We start from the raw sequence: 23523 nt of genomic DNA, 5'->3' as shown, positions 1-23523 counted from the left end.
ATAAGCTTTCAAGATGAAACTAAATTTTACAGACCAGAATCATGCTACAGACCAGAATCATTAGCGTAGCTATTTTTAAAAAACTTTTATATAATCACAAAAGGTAACTGCATATCATCAACCAAACGACAAAACGTAACACAACATCAAAAAAACTAGTTGCAACCCAGAGATTGTGAATAAGTTCTTTCAAAAGAGATTCTGTCTAAATAAACTCTGTCCCTAGCTGCCCAAGGGAAACAGAACGTTTCATATAGACATCGCCAATTGTACATTGCACAGTATCAAACAAATGCCTCAAATCATCACTTGTGAGAACAAATTACTAAACTTTAGACAGGGATTATAACTAGCACTGGAAGACTACCAATCAGCGATCACTGTATAAGCAAAATACATAAGCTTTCAAGATCAAACTAAATTTTAATGATATTCGTTAAGATTTGCTATAAACCAGAATCAATAGGGTAACTGTTGCACGGAAACGTTGCCTCGTACAATCTAAAGGTAAGTGCATATCATCAATCAAACGCCGAAACGGAACACAACTTGACCTAAAAAACCAGATGCCACCCAGATAGTGCACAGGTCAAAATGGAAAAATTGCAAAGAGAACATTCAGGACATTAAACGGAAAAAAGTTTCCAACGATTTATCAGAACGCGAAATTATCCTTCGCAATTCATGCATTTAGCTGCCCAAGGGAAACAGAACGTTTCCTTCAGACATCGCCAATGGTACATTGCACAATATCAAACAAAAGACTCGAATTAAATTTGGGATACAATTATTGATCCTTAGAGAAACGAAATAAATCAAGGGAGAAATCATCAGCTGGGGACTGTATGTTAAGAAACCTTCATCAGAAAACAACACATTCAGTTTTGAACATAATTTTACAAGGAACTCATCTGCTACAGACCAGAATCATTAGCGTCGCAATTTAAAAAAAACTTTCATATAATCACAAAAGGTAACTGCATATCATCAACCAAACGAAAAAACGTAACACAACATCAAAAAAACTAGTTGCAACCCAGAGATTGTGAATAAGTTCTTTCAAAAGAGATTCTGTCTAAATAAACTCTGTCCTTAGCTGCCCAAGGGAAACAGAACGTTTCATTTAGACATCACAAATTGTACCTTGCAGAGTATCAAACAAATGCCTCAAATCATCACTTTTGAGAACAAATCATTAAACCTTAGACGTAGGGATTATATCTAGCACTGGAAGACTACCAATCAGCGATAACTGTATAAGCAAAAAACATAAGCTTTCAAGGTTAAACTAAATTTTACAGACCAGAATCATGCTACAGACCAGAATCATTAGCGTAGCAATTTTTTAAAAACTTTTATATAATCACAAAAGGTAACTGCATATCATCAACCAAACGACAAAACGTAACACAACATCAAAAAAACTAGTTGCAACCCAGAGATTGTGAACAAGTTATTTCAAAACACAAAAAATGCAATGAGAACTATCGGGACTAAACGGAATAATGACTTTCCAACAATTTATCAAATCGCGAAATTATCATTTGCAATTCATGCACAATTTAGCTGCCCAAGGGAAACAGAACGTTTCATTTAGACATCGCCAATGACACCTTGCAGGGTATTAAACAAAAGACTCGAATCAAATTTGGGAGCTAATTATTGAACCTTAGAGAAACGAAATAAATCAAGGGACAATTAATCAGCTAGGGACTGTATGTTAAGAAACCTTTATCAGAAAACAACAAATTCAGTTTTGAACACAAATTTGCAAGGAACTTGTCTGCTACAGACCAGAATCATTAGTGTACAGCTATTTAAAAAAAACTTTTAAATAATCACAAAAGGTAGCTGCATATCATCAACCAAACGACAAAACGTAACACAACATCAAAAAAACTAGTTGCAACCCAGAGATTGTGACCAAGTTAATTCAAAACATCAAATTTGCAATGAGAACTATCGGGACTAAACGAAATAATGACTTTCCAACAATTTATAAAATCGCGAAACTATCATTTGCAATTCATGCACAATTTAGCGGCCCAAGGGAAACAGAACGTTTCATTTAGACATCGCCAATTGTACATTGCAGAGTATCAAACAAATGCCTCAAATCATCAAGCTTTAGACATAGGGATTATATCTAGCACTGGAAGACTACCAATCAGCGATAACTGTATAAGCAAAAAACATAAGCTTTCAAGATCAAGCTAGATTTTATTGATATTCGTTAAGATTTGCAAAAGACCAGAATCATAAGGTAACTATTGCAAGGAAACGTTGACTCGTACAATCTAAAGGTAAGAGTATATCATCAATCAAACGCCAAAATGAACCACAATTCGACCTAAAAAAACCAGATGCAACCCAGAGATTGAACAGGTCAAAAAGAAAAAATTGCAATGAGAACTTTCGGGACAAAAATCTAAAAAAAAACTGATTTCCAACAATTTATCAGATCGCGAAATCATCATTTGCAATTCATGCACGATTTAGCTGCCCAAGGGAAACAGTACGTTTCATTTAGACATCATCAATTGTACATTGCAGAGTATCAAACAAATGCCTCAAATCATCAGTTTTGGGAACAAATTATTAAACGTTAGACATAGAGATTATATCTAGTACTGGAAGACTACCAATCAGCGATGACTGTATAAGCAAAAAACATAAGCTTTCAAGATCAAACTAGATTTTATTGATATTCGTTAAGATTTGCAATAGACCAGAATCATTAGGGCAAATATTGCGAGGAAACGTTGCCTCGTACAATCTAAAGGTAAGAGTATATCATCAATCAAACGCCAAAACGGACCACAATTCGACCTAAAAAACCAGATGCAACCCAGAGATTGAACAGGTCAAAATGAAAAAATTGCAATGAGAACTTTCCGGAAAAAAATCGAAAAAAAACTGATTTCCAACAATTTATCAGATCGCGAAATCATCATTTGCAATTCATGCACAATTTAGCTGCCCACGGGAAACAGAATGTTTCATTTAGACATCGCCAATTGTACATTGCAGAGTATGAAACAAATGCCTCAAATCATCACTTGTCAGAACAAATTATTAAACCTTAGACATAGGGATTATAACTAGCACTGGAAGACTACCAATCAGCGATCACTGTATAAGCAAAAAACATAAGCTTTTAAGATCAAACTAGATTTTATTGATATTCATTAAGATTTGCTACAGACCAGAATCATTAGGGTAACTATTGCAAGGAAACGTTGCCTCGTACAATCTAAAGGTAAGTGCATATCATCAATCAAACGCCGAAACGGACCACAACTTGACCTGAAAAACCAGATGCAACCCAGAGATTGCACAGGTCAAAATGGAAAAATTGCAAAGAGAACATTCGGGACATTAAACGAAAAAAAAACTTGCCAAAAATTTATTAGAACGCAAAATTATCCTTTGCAATTCATGCACAATTTAGCTGCCCAAGGGAAACAGAATGTTTCCTTTAGACATCGTCAATGGTACATTGCAGAGTATCAAACAAAAGATCGAATAAAATTGGGGAGCCAACTATCGAACCTTAGAGAAACAAAATAAATCAAGGGAGAAATAATCAGCTGGGGACTGTATGTTAAGAAACCTTCATCAGAAAACAACAAATTCATTTTTGAACATCATTTTACAAGTAACTTATCTGCTACAGACCAGAATCATTAGCGTAGCTTTTAAAAAAAAACTTTTAAATAATCACAAAAGGTAACTGCATATCATCAACCAAACGACAAAACGTAACACAACATCAAAAAAATTAGTCGCAACCCAGAGATTGTGAACAAGTTCTTTCAAAATGAAAACGTTGCAATGAGAACTATCGGGACTAAAGGGAATAATGACTTTCCAACAACTTATCAAATCGCGAAACTATCATTTGCAATTCATGCACAATTTATTTACCCAAGGGAAACAGAACATTTCATTTTTCAAAATGAAAAAATTGCAATGAGAACTTTCGGGACAAAAAACGAAAAAACTGATTTCCAACAATTTATCAGATCGCGAAATTATCATTTGCAATTCATGCACAATTTAGCTGCCCAAGGGAAACAGAACGTTTCATTTAGACATCGCCAATTGCACATTGCAGAGTATCAAACAAATGCCTCAAATCATCACTTGTGAGAACAAATTATTAAACCTTAGACATAGGGATTACATCTAGCACTGGAAAACGGCCAACCAGCGATGACTGTATAAGCAAAAAACCTAAGCTTTCAAGATCAAACTAGATTTTATTGATATTCGTTAAGATTTTCTATAAACCAGAATCAATAGGGTAACTGTTGCAAGGAAACGTTGCCTCGTACAATCTAAAGGTAAGAGTATATCATCAATCAAACGCCAAAACGGACCACAATTCGACCTAAAAAACCAGATGCAACCCAGGGATTGAACGGGTCAAAATGAAAAAATTGCAATGAGAACTTTCGGGACAAAACCGAAAAAACTGATTTCCAACAATTTATCACATCGCGAAATCATCATTTGCAATTCATGCATTTAGCTGCCCAAGGGAAACAGAACGTTTCCTTTAGACATCGTCAATGGTACATTGCAGAATATCAAACAAAAGTCTCGAATTGAACTTGGGAGCCAATTATTGATCCTATGAGAAACGAAATAAATCAAGGGAGAAATAATTAGCTAGGGACTGTATGTTAAGATACCTTCATCAGAAAACAACAAATTCAGTTTTCAACATGATTTTACAAGAAACTCATCTGCCACAGACCAGAAGCATTAGCGTAGCTGTTCAAAAGAAACTTTTATATAATCACAAAAGGTAACTGTATATCATCAACCAAACGACAAAACGTAACACAACATCAAAAAAACTAGTTGCAACCCAGAGATTGTGAACCAGTTAATTCAAAACACAAAAGTTGCAATGAGAATTATCGGGACTAAATGGAATAATGACTTTCCAACAATTTATCAAATCGCGAAATTATCAGTTGCAATTCATGCACAATTTAGCTACCCAAGGGAAGCAGAACATTTCATTTTCAAAATGAAAAATTGCAATGAGAACTTTCAGGACAAAAAACAAAAAAACTGATTTCCAACAATTTATCAGATCGCGAAATTATCATTTGCAATTCATGCACAATTTAGCTGCCCAAGGGAAACAGAACGTTTCATTTAGACATCGCCAATTGTACATTGCAGAGTATCAAACAAATGCCTCAAATCATCACTTGTGAGAACAAATTATTAAACTTTAGACATAGGGATTATATCTAGCACTGGAAGACTACCAATCAGCTATGACTGTATAAGCAAAAAACATAAGCTTTCAAGATCAAACTAGATTTTATTGATATTCGTTAAGATTTGCTATAGACCAGAATCAATAGGGTAACTGTTGCAAGGAAACGTTGCCTCGTACAATCTAAGGGTAAGTGCATTTCATCAATCAAACGCCAAAACGGGCCACAACTTGACGTAAAAAACCAGATGCAACCCAGAGATTGCACAGGTAAAAATGGAAAAAATTGCAAAGAGAACATTCGGGACATTAAACGGAAAAAAGTTTCCAACAATTTATCAGAACGCAAATTATCCTTTGCAATTCATGCATTTAGCTGCCCAATGGAAACAGAACGTTTCCTTTAGACATCGTCAATGGTACATTGCAGAATATCAAACAAAAGACTCGAATTAAACTTGGGAGCCAATTATTGATCCTATGAGAAACGAAATAAATCAAGGGAGAAATAATCAGCTGGGGACTGTATGTTAAGAAACCTTCATCAGAAAACAACAAATTCAGTTTTGAACATGATTTTAAAAGGAACTCATCTGCTACAGACCAGAATAATTAGCGTAGCTATTCAAAAGAAGATTTTATATAATCACAAAAGGTAACTGCATGTCATCAACCAAACGACAAAACGTAACACAACATCAAAAAAATTAGTCGCAACCCAGAGATTGTGAACAAGTTAATTCAAAACATCAAATTTGCAATGAGAACTATCGGGACTAAACGAAATAATGACTTTCCAACAATTTATAAAATCGCGAAACTATCATTTGCAATTCATGCACAATTTAGCTACCCAAGGGAAACAGAACATTTCATTTTTCAAAATGAAAAAACTGCAATGAGAACTTTCGGGACAAAAAACGAAAAAACTGATTTCCAACAATTTATCAGATCGCGAAATTATCATTTGCAATTCATGCACAATTTAGCTGCCCAAGGGAAACAGAACGTTTCATTTAGACATCGCCAATTGCACATTGCAGAGTATCAAACAAATGCCTCAAATCATCACTTGTGAGAACAAATTATTAAACCTTAGACATAGGGATTACATCTAGCACTGGAAAACGGCCAACCAGCGATGACTGTATAAGCAAAAAAAAAAGCTTTCAAGATCAACCTAAATTTTATTGATATTCGTTAAGATTTGCTTTGGACCAGAATAATTAGGGTAAATATTGCACGGAAACGATACCTCGTACACTTTAAGGTAAGTAAATATCATCACTCAAACACCAAAACGGACCACAACTCGACCTAAAAAACCAGATGGAACCCATAGACTGAACTGTTCACAATGGAAAAATTGAAATGAATACTTTCGGGACAAAAAACGGAAAAACTGATTTCCAACAATTTATCAGATCGCGAAATTATCATTTGCAATTCATGCACAATTTAGCTGCCCAAGGGAAACAGAACGTTTCATTTAGACATCGCCAATTGCACATTGCAGAGTATCAAACAAATGCCTCAAATCATCACTTGTGAGAACAAATTATTAAACCTTAGACATAGGGATTACATCTAGCACTGGAAAACGGCCAACCAGCGATGACTGTATAAGCAAAAAAAAAAGCTTTCAAGATCAACCTAAATTTTATTGATATTCGTTAAGATTTGCTTTGGACCAGAATAATTAGGGTAAATATTGCACGGAAACGATACCTCGTACACTTTAAGGTAAGTAAATATCATCACTCAAACACCAAAACGGACCACAACTCGACCTTAAAAACCAGATGGAACCCATAGACTGAACAGTTCAAAATGGAAAAATTGCAATGAACTTTCGGGAAAAAAAACGGAAAAACTTATTTCCAACAATTTATCAGATTGCGAAATTATCATTTGCAATTCATGCACAATTTAGCTGCCCAAGGGAAACAGAACGTTTCATTTAGACATCGCCAATTGTACATTGCAGAGTATCAAACAAATGCCTCAAATCATCACTTGTGAGAACAAATTATTAAACTTTAGACATAGGGATTATATCTAGCACTGGAAGACTACCAATCAGCGATGACTGTATAAGCAAAAAACATAAGCTTTCAAGATCAAACTAGATTTTATTGATATTCGTTAAGATTTTCTATAAACCAGAATCAATAGGGTAACTGTTGCAAGGAAACGTTGCCTCGTACAATCTAAAGGTAAGAGTATATCATCAATAAAACGCCAAAACGGACAACAATTCGACCTAAAAAACCAGATGCAACCCAGGGATTGAACGGGTCAAAATGAAAAAATTGCAATGAGAACTTTCGGGACAAAACCGAAAAAACTGATTTCCAACAATTTATCACATCGCGAAATCATCATTTGCAATTCATGCATTTAGCTGCCCAAGGGAAACAGAACGTTTCCTTTAGACATCGTCAATGGTACATTGCAGAATATCAAACAAAAGACTCGAATTGAACTTGGGAGCCAATTATTGATCCTATGAGAAACGAAATAAATCAAGGGAGAAATAATTAGCTAGGGACTGTATGTTAAGATACCTTCATCAGAAAACAACAAATTCAGTTTTCAACATGATTTTACAAGAAACTCATCTGCTACAGACCAGAAACATTAGCGTAGCTATTCAAAAGAAACTTTTATATAATCACAAAAGGTAACTGTATATCATCAATCAAACGACAAAACGTAACACAACATCAAAAAAACTAGTTGCAACCCAGAGATTGTGAACCAGTTAATTCAAAACACAAAAGTTGCAATGAGAATTATCGGGACTAAATGGAATAATGACTTTCCAACAATTTATCAAATCGCGAAATTATCATTTGCAATTCATGCACAATTTAGCTACCCAAGGGAAGCAGAACATTTCATTTTCAAAATGAAAAAATTGCAATGAGAACTTTCAGGACAAAAAACAAAAAAACTGATTTCCAACAATTTATCAGATCGCGAAATTATCATTTGCAATTCATGCACAATTTAGCTGCCCAAGGGAAACAGAACGTTTCATTTAGACATCGCCAATTGTACATTGCAGAGTATCAAACAAATGCCTCAAATCATCACTTGTGAGAACAAATTATTAAACTTTAGACATAGGGATTATATCTAGCACTGGAAGACTACCAATCAGCTATGACTGTATAAGCAAAAAACATAAGCTTTCCAGATCAAACTAGATTTTATTGATATTCGTTAAGATTTGCTATAGACCAGAATCAATAGGGTAACTGTTGCAAGGAAACGTTGCCTCGTACAATCTAAGGGTAAGTGCATTTCATCAATCAAACGCCAAAACGGGCCACAACTTGACGTAAAAAACCAGATGCAACCCAGAGATTGCACAGGTAAAAATGGAAAAAATTGCAAAGAGAACATTCGGGACATTAAACGGAAAAAAGTTTCCAACAATTTATCAGAACGCAAATTATCCTTTGCAATTCATGCATTTAGCTGCCCAAGGGAAAAAGAACGTTTCCTTTAGACATCGTCAATGGTACATTGCAGAATATAAAACAAAAGACTCGAATTGAACTTGGGAGCCAATTATTGATCCTATGAGAAACGAAATAAATCAAGGGAGAAATAATTAGCTAGGGACTGTATGTTAAGAAACCTTCATCAGAAAACAATAAATTCAGTTTTCAACATGATTTTACAAGGAACTCATCTACTACAGACCAGAATCATTAGCGTAGCTATTCAAAAGAAACTTTTATATAATCACAAAAGGTGACTGTATATCATCAACCAAACGACAAAACGTAACACAACATCAAAAAAACTAGTTGCAACCCAGAGATTGTGAACCAGTAAATTCAAAACACAAAAGTTGCCATGAGAATTATCGGGACTAAATGGAATAATGACTTACAACAATTTATCAAATCGCGAAATTATCATTTGCAATTCATGCACAATTTAGCTTCCAAAGGGAAACAGAACATTTCATTTTCAAAATGAAAAAATTGCGATGAGAACTTTCAGGACAAAAAACGAAAAAACTGATTTCCAACAATTTATCAGATCGCGAAATTATCATTTGCAATTCATGCACAATTTAGCTGCCCAAGGGAAACAGAACGTTTCATTTAGACATCGCCAATTGTATATTGCAGAGTATCAAACAAATGCTTCAAATCATCACTTGCGAGAACAAAGTATTAAACCTTAGACCTAGGGATTACATCTAGCACTGGAAGACTACCAATCAGCGATGACTGTATAGGCAACAAAAAAAGCTTTCAAGATCAACCTAAATTTTATTGGTATTCGTTAAGATTTGCTATTGACCAGAATCATTAGGGTAAATATTGCAAGGAAACGATACCTCGTACACTTTTAAGGTAAGTGCATACATCAATATCATCAATCAAACACCAAAACGGACCACAACTCGACCTAAAAAACCAGATGGAACCCATAGACTGAACAGTTCAAAATGGAAAAATTGCAATGAGAACTTTCGGGACAAAAAAACGGAAAAACTGATTTCGAACAATTTATCAGATCGCGAAAATATCCGTGGCAATTCATGCACAATTTAGCTGCACAAGGGAAACAGAACGTATCATTTAGACATCGTCAATTGTACATTGCAGAGTATGAAACAAATGCCTCAAATCATCACTTGTGAGAACAAATTATTAAACTTTAGACATCGGGATTGTATCTAGCACTGGAAGACTACCAATCAGCTATGACTGTATAAGCAAAAAACATAAGCTTTCAAGATCAAACTAGATTTTATTGATATTCGTTAAGATTTTCTATAAACCAGAATCAATAGGGTAACTGTTGCAAGGAATCGTTGCCTCGTACGATCTAAAGGTAGGAGTATATCATCAATCAAACGCCAAAACGGACCACAATTCGACCTAAAAAACCAGATGCAACCCAGGGATTGAACAGATCAAAATGAAAAAATTGCAATGAGAACTTTCGGGACAACTTCGAAAAAACTGATTTCCAACAATTTATCACATCGCGAAATCATCATTTGCAATTCATGCATAATTTAGCTTTCCAAGGGAAACAGAACGTATCATTTAGACATCGTCAATTGTACATTGCAGAGTATGAAACAAATGCCTCAAATCATCACTTGTGAGAACAAATTATTAAAGCTTAGACATAGGGATTATAACTAGCACTGGAAGACTACTATTCAGCGATGACTGTATAAGCAAAAAACATAAGCTTCCAAGATCAAACTAGATTTTATTGATATTCATTAAGATTTGCTACAGACCAGAATCATTAGGGTCACTATTGCAAGGAAACGTTGCCTCGTACAATCTAAAGGTAAGTGCATATCATCAATCAAACGCCAAAACGGACCTAAACTTGACCTAAAAACCAGATGCAACCCAGAGATTGCACAGGTCAAAATGGAAAAAATGCAAAGAGAATATTCGGGACATTAAACGGAAAAAAAACTTTCCAACAATTTATCAGAACGCAAAACTATCCTTTGCAATTCATGCGCAATTTAGCTGCCCAAAGGATACAGAACGTTTCCTTTAGACATCGTCAATGGTACATTGCAGAATATCAAACAAGAGACTCGAATTAAATTTGGGAGCCAATTATTGATCCTTAGAGAAACGAAAAAAATCAAGGGAGAAATAATCAGCTGGGGACTGTATGTTAAGAAACCTTCATCAGAAGACAACAAATTCAGTTTTGAACATGATTTTACAAGGAACTCACCTGCTACAGTCCAGAATCATTAGCTTAGCTTTTCAAAAGAAACTTTTATATAATCACAAAAGGTGACTGTATATCATCAACCAAACGACAAAACGTAACACAACATCAAAAAAACTAGTTGCAACCCAGAGATTGTGAACCAGTAAATTCAAAACACAAAAGTTGCAATGAGAATTATCGGGACTAAATGGAATAATGACTTTCCAACAATTTATCAAATCGCGAAATTATCATTTGCAATTCATGCACAATTTAGCTTCCCAAGGAAAACAGAACATTTCATTTTCAAAATGAAAAAATTGCAATGAGAACTTTCAATGAGGAATTATCATTTGCAATTCATGCCCAATTTAGCTGCCCAAGGGAAACAGAACGTTTCATTTAGACTTCGCCAATTGCACATTGCAGAGTATCGAACAAATGCCTCAAATCATCACTTGTGAGAACAAATTACTAAACCTTAGACATAGGGATTATATCTAGCACTGGAAGACTATCAATCAGCGATGACTGTATAAGCAAAAAAACCTAAGCTTTCTAGATCAAACTAGATTTTATTGATATTCGTTAAGATTTGCTACAGACCAGAATCAATAGGGTAACTATTGCAAGGAAACGTTGCCTCGTACAATCTAAGGGTAAGTGCAAATCATCAATCAAACGCCAAAACGGACCACAACTTGACCTTAAAAATTCAGATGCAACCCAGAGATTGCATAGGTCAAAATGGAAAAAATTGCAAAGAGAATATTCGGGACATTAAACGGAAAAAAAACTTTCCAACAATTTATCAGAACGCAAAATTATCCTTTGCAATTCATGCACAATTTAGCTGCCCAAAGGATACAGAACGTTTCCTTTAGACATCGTCAATGGTACATTGCAGAGTATCAAACAAAAGACTCGAATCAAATTTGGGAGCCAATTATTGAACCTTATAGAAACAAAAAAATCAAGGGAGAAAAAATCAGCTGGGGACTGTATGTTAAGAAACCTTCATCAGAAGACAACAAATTCAGTTTTGAACATGATTTTACAAGGAACTCATCTGCTACAGACCAGAATCATTAGCGTAGCTATTTAAAAGAAACTTTTATATAATCACAAAAGGTAACTGCATATCATCAACTAAACGACAAAAAGTAACACAACATCAAAAAAACTAGTTACAATCCAGAGATTGTGAACAAGTTAACTCAAAACACAAAAGTTGCAATGAGAACTATCGGGACTAAATGGAATAATGACTTTCCAACAATTTATCAAATCGCTAAATTATCATTTGCAATTCATGCACAATTTAGCTGCCCAAAGGATACAGAACGTTTCCTTTAGACATCGTCAATGGTACAATGCAGAGTATCAAACAAAAGACTCGAATCAAATTTGGGAGCCAATTATTGAACCTTAGAGAAACAAAAAAAATCAAGGGAGAAATAATCAGCTGGGGACTGTATGTTAAGAAACCTTCATCAGAAGACAACAAATTCAGTTTTGAACATGATTTTACAAGGAACTCATCTGCTACAGACCAGAATCATTAGCGTAGCTATTTAAAAGAAACTTTTATATAATCACAAAAGGTAACTGCATATCATCAACTAAACGACAAAACGTAACACAACATCAAAAAAACTTGTTGCAACCCAGAGATTGTGAACAAGTTAACTCAAAACACAAAAGTTGCAATGAGAACTATCGGGACTAAATGGAATAATGACTTTCCAACAATTTATCAAATCGCGAAATTATCATTTGCAATTCATGCACAATTTAGCTGCCCAAAGGATACAGAACGTTTCCTTTAGACATCGTCAATGGTACAATGCAGAGTATCAAACAAAAGACTCGAATCAAATTTGGGAGCCAATTATTGAACCTTAGAGAAACAAAAAAAATCAAGGGAGAAATAATCAGCTGGGGACTGTATGTTAAGAAACCTTCATCAGAAGACAACAAATTCAGTTTTGAACATGATTTTACAAGGAACTCATCTGCTACAGACCAGAATCATTAGCGTAGCTATTTAAAAGAAACTTTTATATAATCACAAAAGGTAACTGCATATCATCAACCAAACGACAAAACGTAACACAACATCAAAAAAACTTGTTGCAACCCAGAGATTGTGAACAAGTTAATTGAAAACACAAAACTTGCAATGAAAACTATCGGGACTAAATGAAATAATGACTTTCCAACAATTTATCAAATCGCGAAATTATCATTTGCAATTCAAGCACAATTTAGCTACCCAAGGGAAACAGAACATTTCATTTTTCAAAATGAAAAAATTGCAATGAGAACTTTCGGGACAAAAAACGAAAAAACTGATTTCCAACAATTTATCAGATCGCGGAATTATCATTTGCAATTCATGCCCAATTTAGCTGCCCAAGGGAAACAGAACGTTTCATTTAGACTTCGCCAATTGCACATTGCAGAGTATCGAACAAATGCCTCAAATCATCACTTGTGAGAACAAATTACTAAACCTTAGACATAGGGATTATATCTAGCACTGGAAGACTATCACTCAGCGATGACTGTATAGGCAAAAAAACATAAGCTTTCAAGATCAAACTAGATTTTATTGATATTCGTTAAAATTTGCTACAGACCAGAATCACTAGGGTAACTATTGCAAGGAAACGTGGCTTCGTACAATCTAAAAGTAAGTGCAAATCATCAATCAAACGCCAAAACGGACCACAACTTGACCTAAAAAAACCAGATGCAACCCAGAGATTGCATAGGTCAAAATGGAAAATAATTGCAAAGAGAATATTCGGGACATTAAACAGAAAAAAAAAAATTCCAACAATTTATCAGAACGCAAAATTATCCTTTGCAATTCATGCACAATTTAGCTGCCCAGAGGATACAGAACATTTCCTTAAGACATCGTCAATGGTACATTGCAGAGTATCAAACAAAAGACTCGAATCAAATTTGGGAGCCAATTATTGAACCTTAGAGAAACAAAAAAATCAAGGGAGAAATAATCAGCTGGGGACTGTATGTTAAGAAACCTTCATCAGAAGACAACAAATTCAGTTTTGAACATGATTTTACAAGGAACTCATCTGCTACAGACCAGAATCATTAGCGTAGCTATTTAAAAGAAACTTTTATATAATCACAAAAGGTAACTGCATATCATCAACCAAACGACAAAACGTAACACAACATCAAAAAAACTTGTTGCAACCCAGAGATTGTGAACAAGTTAATTGAAAACACAAAACTTGCAATGAAAACTATCGGGACTAAATGGAATAATGACTTTGCAACAATTTATCAAATCGCGAAATTATCATTTGCAATTCATGCACAATTTAGCTGCCCAAGGGAAACAGAACGTTTCATTTAGACATCGCCAATTGCACATTGCAGAGTATCGAACAAATGCCTCAAATCATCACTTGTGAGAACAAATTACTAAACCTTAGACATAGGGATTACATCTAGGACTGGAAGACTACCAATCAGCGATGACTGTATGAGCAAAAAATATAAGCTTTCAAGATCAAACTAGATTTTATTGATATTCGTTAAGATTTGCTATAGACCAGAATCAATAGGGTAACTGTTGCAAGGAAACGTTGCCTCGTACAATCTAAAGGTAAGTGCATATCATCAATCAAACACCAAAACGGACCACAACTCGACCTAAAAAACCAGATGGAACCCATAGACTGAACAGTTCAAAATGGAAAAATTGCAATGCGAACTTTCGGGACAAAAAACGGAAAAACTGATTTTCAACAATTCATCAGATCGCGAAATTATCATTTGCAATTCATGCACAATTTAGCTGCCCAAGGGAAACAGAACATTTCATTTAGACATCGCCAATTGTACATTGCAGAGTATCAAACAAATGCCTCAAATCATCAGTTGTGAGAACAAATTATTAAACTTTAGACATAGGGATTATATATAGCACTGGAAGACTACCAATCAGCGATGACTGTTTAAGCAAAAACCATAAGCTTTCAAGATCAACCTAAGTTTTATTGATATTCGTTAAGATTTGCTATTGACCAGAAATATTGAGGTAAATATTGCAAGGAAACGTTACCTCGTACACTTTAAAGGTAAGTGCATATCATCAATCAAACACCAAAACGGACCACAACTCGACCTAAAAAACCAGATGCAACCCAGACATTGAACAGTTCAAAATGGAAAAATTGCAATGAGAACTTTCGGGACAAAAAACGGAAAAATGACTTTCCAACAATTTATCAGAACGCAAAATTTTCATTTGCAATTCATGGACGATTCAGCTGCCGAAGCGAAAAAGGACGTTTCATTTAGACACCGCCAATTGTACATTGCAGAGTATCAAACAAAAGGCTGGAACCAGATGATCTAAAGATAACTGCATATCATCAATCAAAAGTCATAACGAAACACAACTCGAACTAAAAAAAACCAGATTCAACCCAGAGATTGAACAGGTAAAACTGGAAAAAATGCAAAAAAAAACTTTCGGGTCAAAAAACGGTAAAATACTCTCCAACAATTTATCAGATTGCAAAATGATCATTTGCAATTCATGCACAGTTTAGCTGTCTAGGTGAAACAGAACGGTAGGGACTGTATTGAAAAGTAAACAAGACAAAAGCTTAAAAATAAAACCTGAAGTTATTAGATGATCAAGAATATTTGATTTGGCAAGAATACTAAGCACAACTATTGAAAGGCAAAATTTCATTCAATGATCAATGAGAATGCATATCACCGAACAAAAGCCTAAACTTAACAAAATTTGAACAAAGAAAACTATTTTTGAACCAGAGATTGTGAACAAATCAAGTCAAAAAGGAGAATATACTATGTCAACTATCAGGAAAAAAAAACATTTTACAAACTTATCAGATCGAGAAAATATCCATTTCTAATCATACCCATTTAAGCTGCTTACAGAAAACAGAACACTTCATTGAATAATCGATGATACACTGCAGAGTATCAAACAAAAGCCTCAAATCATCATTTTTTGGAGCAAATTATAGGACCTTAAACTAATGGAATAAATCAAAGGACAAAACAATCAGCTAGGGACTGGTTGTTGAAAACAACAAATAAGACTTTAAACATGATGTTATAGGAAACTCTGTATCATTTGCTATATACCAGAATCATTAGGGAACTATTGCAAGAAAACTTTGCCTCATATGATCTAAAGATAACTGCATATCATCAACCAAACGCCAAAAAGTACCACAACTCGACCTAAAAGCCAGATGCATCCCGGAGATTGAATAGTTCAAATATGTTTTTTTTTTAAAAATACAATGAAAAATTTCGGGACAATCAACAGAAAAATTACTTTACAACAATTAAGCAGATCGCGAAATTGTCATTTGCAATTCATGCACAATTTAGCGACCAAACGGAAACAATACGTTTCATTCAGACATCGACAATTGTACATCGCAGAATATCAAACAAATGCCCCAAATCATCTTTTTGAGAATAAAATATTAAATCTCAGACTTACGGATTATATCAAGCACTGAATGAGTACCTATCAGCGGAGGACGGTTTCAACAAAAAAAAAGCTTCAAGATCAAACCTGATTTTAATGATATTCATTATGATTTGCTATATACCAGAATAATTAGGGAACTATTGCAAGAAAACGTTGCCTCATATGATCTAAAGATAACTGCATAACATCATAACGAAACACAACTTAAACTAAAAAAAACCAGAAGCAACCCAGAGAATGAACAGGTAAAACTGGAAAAAATGCAAAAAAAACTTTCGGGGCAAAGACGGTAAATTACTCTCCAACAATTTATCAGATTGCGAAATGATCATTTGCAATTCACGCACAGTTTAGCTGTCTAGGTGAAACAGAACGGTAGGGACTGTATTGAAAACAAAACAAGACAAAAGCTTAAAAATAAAACCTGAAGTTATTAGATGATCAAGATTATTTGATATAGACCAGAATCCTAAGCTCAACTATTGAAAAGCAAAATTTCATTCAATGATCAATGAGTTTGCATATCACCGAACGAAAGCCTGAACTTAACAAAATTTGAACAAAGAAAACTATTTTTAAACCAGAGATTGTGAACAAATCAAGTCAAAAAGGAGAATATACTATCTTAACTATCAGGAAAAAAAATTAACATCTTACAAACTTATCAGATCGAAAAAATATCCAGTTCTAATCATACCCATTTAAGCTGCTTACAAGAAACAGAACAATTCATTGCGTAATCGATGATACACTGCAGAGTATCAAACAAAAGCCTCAAATCATCATTTTTTGGAGCAAATTATAGGACCTTAAGCTAACGGAATAAATCAAGGGACAAACAATCAGCTAGGGACTGTTTGTTGAAAACAACAAATAAGTCTTTAAACATGATATTATAAGAAACTCTATATCATTTGCTATATGACAGAATCATTATGGAACTAATGCAAGAAAACTTTGCCTCATATGATCTGAAGATAACTGCATATCATCAACCAAACGCCAAAAAGTACCACAACTCGACCTAAAAGCCAGATGCATCCCAGAGATTGAACAGGTCAAATATATATATTTTAAAATACAATGAAAAATTTTGGGACAATAAACAGAAAAATTACTTTCCAACAACTTAGCAGATCGCGAAACTGTCATTTGCAATTGATGCACAATTTAGCGACCAAAAGGAAACAATACGTTTCATTCAGACATTGACAATTGTACATCGCAGAGTATCAAACAAATGCCCCAAATCATCTTTTTGAGAATAAAAAAATTAAATCTCAGACTTACGGATTATATCAAGCACTGAAGGAGTACCTATCAGCGGAAGACGGTTTCAACAAAAAAAAACAAATGCTTCAAGATCAAATCTGATTTTAATGATATTCATTATGATTTGATATATACCAGAATAATTAGGGAACAACTATTGCAAGAAAACGTTGCCTCATATGATCTAAAGATAACTGCATATCATCAATCAAACCCCATAACGAACCACAACTCGAACTAAAAAAAAACAGATGCAACCCAGAGATATACAGGTAAAACTGGAATAATTGCAAAAAAAACTTTCGGGGCAAAAAACGGTAAATTACTTTCCAACAATTTATCAGATTGCGAAATGATCATTTGCAATTCATGCACAGTTTAGCTGTCTAGGTGAAACAGAACGGTTGGGACTGTATTGAAAACAAAACAAGACAAAAGCTTAAAAATAAAACCTGAAGTTATTAGATGATCACGATTATTTGATATAGACAAGAATCCTAAGCACAACTATTGAAAAGCAAAATTTCATTCAATGATCAATGAGTTTGCATATCACCGAACGAAAGCCTGAATTTAACAAAATTTGAACAAAGAAAACTATTTTTGAACCAGAGATTGTGAACAAATCAAGTCAAAAAGGAGAATATACTATGTCAACTATCAGGAAAAAAAATTAACATTTTAAAAACTTATCAGATCGAGAAAATATCCATTTTTAATCATACCCATTTAAGTTGAGTAATCGATGATACACTGCAGTATCAAACAAAAGCCTCAAATCATCATTTTTTGGAGCAAATTATAGGACCATAAACTAACGGAATAAATCAAGGGACAAACAATTAGCTAGGGACTGTTTGTTGAAAACAACAAAATAGATTTTAAACATGATGGTATAAGAAACTCTGTATCATTTGCAACAGACCAGAATCATTAGCATATCTTTTTGCAATGAAACGTTTCATATAATCAAAAAGGAGGTAACTGCATGTCAACCAAACGACAAACGTAACACACTTCGATCCAAAAACTAGTTGCAACCCAGAGATTGTGAACAATTTAATTCAAAATACAAAAGTTGCAACGAGAACTATCGGGACAAAAAATAGAATAATTACTTTTTGCAGCAATTTATCAGATCGCGAAATTATCATTTTCAAATGAAGAATTTAGCTGCCCAACCGAAACAGAACGTTCCACTTAGACATCGCCAATTGTACATTGCAGAGTATCAAACAAACGCCTCCAATCATCACAATTGGGCACAAAATATCAAAACTTAGACATACAGATTATATCTAGCACTGAAAGACGGTTTATTAGTTATGATTTGCTATATACCAAAATCATTAAGGTAACTACAGCAAGGAAACATTGCCTACTATGATCTTAAGGCAACTGCATATCATCAATCAAACGTCAAAACTAACCAAAACTCGAACTAAAAACCAGATGCAACCCAGAGATTGAACAAGTCAAAATGGAAAAATTGCAATGAAAAATCTCGGGACAAGAAATGGGAGAACTACTTACCAACAAATTATCAGCGCACAAAATTATCATGCATATTTTAGCTGCCTAAAGGAAACAACACGTTCCATTTACTTATCGACAATTGTGGATTGCTGAGTATCAAACAAATGCCTTAAATCATCGTTTTGAGAACAAATTATTAAACCTTCGACATTGGGATTTTATCTAGCACTGAAAGACTACCAATCAGCGATGAATGTATAAGCAAGAAAAACAAAAGCTTCAAGCTCAAACATGATTTTATTGATTTTCGTTATGATTTGCTATAGACCAGATTCATTAGGGTAACTAAGCAAGGAAACGTTGCCTCCTATGATCTAAAGGTAACTGCATATCATCAATCAAACGTCAAAACTTGAACTAAAAACCAGATGCAACCCAGAGATTGAACAGGTCAAAATGGAAAAATTGCAATGACAAATCTCGAGACAACAAACGGGAAAACCACCTTCCACCAAATTATCAGAGCTCGAAATTATCATTCACATTTCAGCTGCCTAAAAAAAAACAACACCTTCCGTTTACTTATCGGCAATTGTGCATTGCAGAGTATCAAACAAATCCCTTAAATCAACGTTTTGCGAACAAATTATTAAACCTTCGACATTGGGATTTTATCTAGCACTGAAAGACTACCAATCAGCGATGAATGTCTAAGCAAAAATCAAAAGCTTTCAGCTCAAACATGATTTTACTGATGTTCGTTATGATTTGCTTTAGACCAGAATCATTAGGGTAACTATTGCAAGAAAACGTTGCCTCATGTGATCTAAAGGTAACTGCATATCATCAATCATACGCCACGACGAACCACAACTCGACCTAAAAAACCAGATGCAACCCAGAGACTAAACAGGTCAAAATGGAAAACTGAAATGAGAACTTTCGGGACAACAAACGAAAAACTTACTTTCCATCAATTTATCAGATCGCGAAACTATCATTTGCAATTCATGCACAATTTAGCTGCCCAAGGGAAACAGAACGTGTAATTTAGACATCACCATTGTACATTGCAGAGTATCAAACAAATGCCTCAAATCATCACTTTTGAGAACAAATTATTATACCTTAGACATACGGATTATATCTAGCACTCGAAGACTTCCAATCAGCGAGGGACTGTAGATATCAAAAAACAAAAGCTTCAAGATCAAACATGATTTTATTGATATTCGTTATGATTTGCGATATACTAGAATCAATAGGGTAACTATTGCAAGAAAACGTTGCCTCATATTATCTAAAGGCAACTGCATATCATCAATCAAACGCCAAAACGTATCACAACTCGACCTGAAAAACCAGATGCAACCCAGAGATTGAACAGGTCAAAATGGAAAAATTGCAATGAGAACTTTCTAGACAAAAAAAAGAAAAAATTACTTTCCAACAAACTATCAGATTGCGAAATGATCATTTGCAATTCATGCACACTTTAGCTGTCTAAGTGGAACAGAACGGTAGGGACTGTATGTAAAACAAAACGAAACAAGACAAAAGCTTAAAAATAAAACATGAACTTATTGGAAAACAAAAAAACAAAAGCCCAATAACAAAAATATCGAACATGATACTCAATGCATCAGTTGCTATAGAAGTTAATCACTAATAATCCAAAACGTTTCAGATAATGATCAATGGGTAATTCCATGTCATCAAACAAACGCCTCAACTTATCATAGTGATTTAAAAAATATATTTTCTACCCCCAGAGAACGTGTGCACAATTCAAATCATAGTGGAAAAACTGCAAAATGAACAACAAGGAAAAACGAAGTAAAACAAACCATTCCAACAAAATTTCATTCAAAAGAAATATACTTTGCAATGCATGAAAAATTATCCTGCCGAGAACGTTCATTTAGACCTTGAAAATTAACGTTTCTTTTAGACATTGAAAATGGTGTATTGCAAATAAATTACTCAATTCATCACAGTTTGTAAAAGAAAAAATTAGTGTTCAATAGATAATCGTAAAATATCAAGCAATGAAAAATTACAATCAGATAGAAAATGAATAAAAATATTTTTAGATTTTTTTAAGTGGTTATTTTGTTGTAAACCTTGGCAAAAGAGAAATATTTTACCATGCTAAATTCAAACATCGTTTCGAGATCTCACTGGGTTTGTTCGCTATTCTCTCTGGATTGAACTAAATTTGACACCGAGGCAAGGCTGCTCTTTGAAAACTTAAGCAAGAAAATGGTTGAAATTAGCTGTGGAAATGAAACACAGAGGCGAAGCGTAGCTTCGGAGCACTTGCGATACAATCGTAGAAAACTAGGAAAAAAAATCGAAGACAAATCGGAACTGCCGAAAATACTAGATGTATCGAAATGAATACAACGATTTTTGAGAAAAAAACTGACCAAAACAAAAGAGCAAAAAACTACACAACTTAGAAAAAAATATTCGAAGCCCCCAACTTTAAAAACAACCACATGCGTGCACAACCAATTTCTTTGGTCATCAAACGACGCAATATCCGGCCACTAAGCCGATAAAATTACGCCCGAAACCATTTAGGCAGAATAAAGTTTTTGAGCGAAAAAAAAAAAAAACGAGCGAAATTAAGGTTTATAACCTTACAAACAGCAAAAGTAAATCAAAAAACTAAAAGCAACCAATATGTGAATTGCATAAACCAGAAAACAACATACGATGCGGCAACTAAGCCGACAAAACATAAGCAGACAAATCACTAGCCGACATTTTTTTTATACGGTTTAATTCTCGTATGAAAAAAGGTTCGGTCACATTCGAACATATGACCTTTGCAGTCCCAGGCATATTCGCTACCTCCAGTTATGAGCTAAACCTAAATTTACCATTTAAACAAAATTATTTACTGAACAAAAAAAAGTATAATACCTAGTTGCAATATTCTTGCTATTTCAACCGTAATGAGAAAACGAAAAAAATAAGCCTTGCGAAATAAAATTTTGGCCGCTCGTCCTCGCATATGTATCACGGACTCCTGCAAACTTACCAACACGAGCCAACAAAAAAGCAGCTAAATATGCTAAAACAATGCCATGCAGCAAAAACCGCACCAAATACTCAAAGGTACAAATTTTGGAATATTTGTAATAATTTGGAATACAATAAACTTAAGGCTTTTACACTAACTTGGCATACAAAACTTTGCATCAAACAAATACGATATACTCCATTGAAACTTTCTGAAATGCAGTACTTATAATTGTACTGTTGTTTGAAACAAACTGCTTTTTTTGGTTCGCGTGATGAAATATGAACGCATCAGATGTGTTAACTTACCGCGAATCGAAAGTCAAAGCACATGCTATCAAAAAGCGTTAAAAGTGCCACCAAAATTGGCACCAACACTTGCGACTTAGGTTGTAAAAAAACTCGTACTACTACGCTAACTTGCTGAAGCTTGCATGTGTAAGCACTGTTCAGATAAATGTTGAATTTGTTTTTAGTTCTTGAAAAACACATTTTTTCTTTCTTTTCTTAGAAACTTTTTTGTTGCTGCTAGATAAATGAGACAAAAAATTTAGATGACATGACATTAAGGCGACAAATGAGAGCTATTACATGTAAACTGAGCTTTTCGAATTTAAACGAATTGTACTTCTCAGATAAACAATTGGAAAACTTGTGTGTAGTGTCGTCTTAAACTCCCACCAAAAGCGGTTGTCGTCTCAGCGGTTTTCGTCATATTTGCCGTGTAGTCATTCACAATTTATCAACAAAAAATCGAGCAAAATTCAGGATGAAAGCAAATAAAAAGTTAAAAAAAGGATACACGGTTACTATGCAAGTAGCACAGAATGTTCCGACCAGTCTTAAAAAACACAAATTTTTTTTTCAAATTGGTGTCGTTTTTTTTCTGCATGCTGTGATAAAAAGATATGAACGATAAAAAAGAAGTTAGGCATATTTGAGAGTCATACTACAATAGATCAACTGAATAAAAAAATGACAAGAAAAACGGAAAAAAAAATTTTTTGCAGGATTTTTTTTGAATTTTCAAGTGTTTGATTACCACAATTGCGGAAAAAATTCAAAAAACTAGCTTTACTTGAGTAAACTAAGTTTAAACTAAAAATTTCAAACCAGTTTTTCTCGACACCGTGAAAAAAGTTTCAGAAATTGTTAATGTCATTTGAATCACGACCAAAAGGCCTTTAATATAATATATCACTTGACTCATTCCGAAGATTATTTGTGGTACCTGATTTTGCGAGGAAACTTGTACTGA

General features: G+C 34.2%; 1 protein-coding gene across 3 annotated transcripts in view; it reads right to left on the bottom strand.

Annotated features, from left to right (window-relative positions):
• Window positions 1-23523, bottom strand: part of LOC134847870 (uncharacterized) — a 164466-nt gene that overhangs the window by 34446 nt on the left and 106497 nt on the right. The window lies entirely within an intron of this gene.

This window comes from Symsagittifera roscoffensis, chromosome 6 (genome assembly GCF_963678635.1).
Source record: "Symsagittifera roscoffensis chromosome 6, txSymRosc1.1, whole genome shotgun sequence".
Classification (NCBI taxonomy): domain Eukaryota; kingdom Metazoa; phylum Xenacoelomorpha; order Acoela; family Convolutidae; genus Symsagittifera; species Symsagittifera roscoffensis.
Note: the sequence above shows the minus strand (reverse complement) of the source record. Positions and strands in the feature narration are given on the sequence as shown.